Source organism: Prunus avium, chromosome 7, assembly GCF_965620075.1.
Source record: "Prunus avium chromosome 7, drPruAviu1.hap1.1, whole genome shotgun sequence".
Lineage (NCBI taxonomy): Eukaryota > Viridiplantae > Streptophyta > Magnoliopsida > Rosales > Rosaceae > Prunus > Prunus avium.
Window position 1 is genome coordinate 16,219,833 of NC_142290.1, and position 2,454 is coordinate 16,222,286.

At 40.4% G+C, this 2,454-nt stretch overlaps 1 non-coding gene across 1 annotated transcript; it reads left to right on the forward strand.

Moving 5' to 3' along the window:
• Positions 1 to 1,022: 1,022 nt before the first annotated feature.
• Positions 1,023 to 1,129, forward strand: LOC148293037 (small nucleolar RNA R71). Its single transcript, XR_015825895.1, has one exon. It is a non-coding gene; the product is annotated as a small nucleolar RNA R71 (small nucleolar RNA).
• The last annotated feature ends 1,325 nt before the right edge of the window (positions 1,130 to 2,454 follow it).

The following is a 2,454-nucleotide window of genomic DNA, read 5'->3' on the forward strand; positions in this document are numbered from 1 at the left end:
TATCATAAATCTCTTTAAAAGCCTTATCTTGCTTTGCTTTCTTAAGACGGCCTGGAAATGGAATCTGTGGAACATATGGAGCGGGTGGCACGTATCTATCTTCTTGAAGATGTGGTGGCACAAATTTGTCATCCCTTTTATGCAATTGGAATTGATCGGATTTCTGAGAATCTGATTTGGCCTTAGGAGCAGATTGAGAAGTTTTGAGTTGTTCTCCTTCCGTGGCCATGGTCTCCTCCTCTTCATTTTCTACAATCACAACATCATTTGAAAGATTAGAATCATCTTTATTATCAATGATCTTACCTGATCTGAGCACATGAATGGCCTTGGCTTCTGGGTTCTTTGGATTGATCTCAGTTTGGCTTGGCCATTTCCCAGGCACTCTTTGAGTTATTTCAGCAGCTATTTGGCCTAATTGGACTTCCAATTTGGAGATGGCAGCTTGTGTAGTTTGCTGAAAATTGGATTGGTTGATTGCCATCTGCTTCACTATATCTTCCAATGATGATGATGATTGTTGTGGCCTTTGGAATGAAGGGGGATTTGCTTGATTCTGGGTATTTCTCCATGAAAAGTTTGGATGATTCCTCCAACCTGGATTATAACTTTGAGAGTATGGATCATTTCTTGGACCTTGGTTGTAGGAATTTACCAACTTAGCTTGCTCTTGCACAAATTCTGGATATCCAGCCCCAAGTGGACAAGCTGTGGTAGCATGGTCATGAGATTCACAAATGCTACACACTTCCTTTGGAGGGCTTCTTGAGTTTAATGCAAGAAGAGCATCTAGCTTTTGTTCCAGTTTTGAAATCTGCACACTAGAAGCATCATTAGAACCACTAATAACACGTTTACCTCTTGTATCCGTATGTTGGGTCTCCATTGCTATCTCCTCAAAGAGTTCGTACGTTTCTTCTGGAGTTTTGGTTTTAAAAGAACCACCTGCAAAATTGGTGACTATATTATGACTAGAAGGGGTTAGTCCTTTATAAAACATACGCATTTGAAGCTTCAATGGAATCCCATGATGAGGACATTGGTTGAGCAACCCATTGAATTTCTCCCATGCTTCACAAAACGATTCATCATCTTGCTGTGCAAATAACAAGATCTTGTCCCTAAGCATGTCGGTCTTTTGCGTGGAGAAGTATTTTTCCAGGAACTTCTTTTGAATGGCAGACCATGTAGTGAGTGAACCAGGCTTCAAAGAATTCAACCAATACTTCGCCTTATCCTTTAAAGTGTATGGAAACACTCTCATTCGAAGTTGATCTTCTGTCACACCTGTCAAGGGAAAAGAACTCACAACATTAAAAATATCCTTTATATGAGTCAATGGATCTTCATTAGGTAAACCATAAAAGGAAGGCAGCATATTAAGATGAGAAGATTTAAGCTCATAATTTCGAGCTACAGTGGGCAGCAAAATGCTTGAAGGAGATGCTGGAATTGTTGGGATATCAAGTTCTCCCATGAACTCAATGGCAGCCATCATTTCTTCTTCTTCTTGGTCTGAACTTGCTTCCGAATTTGAAAGTGAAGAACCGGGAAGTTCAGTGTGGAGAGCAAGACTTGTAAATGTAGCAAGAGCTTGCTCTTTTGCAGTTGACAACTCCCTTTCTAGACGATTCTGAATTTCAGAGGTCACTCGTCTGGGTTGCAATGATGGTCCTGCGTTCAAAGATCTAGAACGTTGGAACGAAGACCTCACTTGTTCAAGTAATGGATTTTTAGACATAAACTACCTGAAACAGAAAATTAGATTAATTAGAAACACTAAAAAGAATAGGGTAACCTTGGGCACATAACTAGGGAAGAACTTTCGTTCAGTCCCCGGCAACGGCGCCAAAAACTTGTTGTGTAGATAAAGCTGCACCAAAATGGATTCAGTTGCATCCTCAACTTGTGATACTCGCAAGTGCACGAGCCGTTTGGTATGTTATAGTACACACCCATTGGAACAACTTTCATGAAGAATGCTGCCTCATCCGAGCTATGTAGGTTGCTGAAACAAAGCTTGCAATATGACCTACGGAACTGGACTGGCAGGGGGCTGTACCCAAAATGAGTTTGTCTTTTAAGCTCTTCTTCCATTCATCCAAATTAGGCCTTAACATGCTTGAATTGCATGAATTATGCTCTCTTGCTCTATTGGCCTACAAAACACACAAAGGGAGGGAAATAACTTAGAATTATAGGAACTAAGCAAAAGAAGTAAGTAAATTGGGCATGTATATGTATGAAATTATGAGCTTAACAAATACACCAACCACTCCAATTAGGAACGAACTGCCGTTGAACTTGAATTGTCCAATTTCTCAAACCTATTGATTTCGGATCGAGCCCCAAACTTGGGCAACATTATAATATGGTGGGAGGAGTCATTTGGTGAGTTTTGAGTGAAATCCAATGGCTAGAAGTATGGAATACACCAACCACTCCAATTAGGAA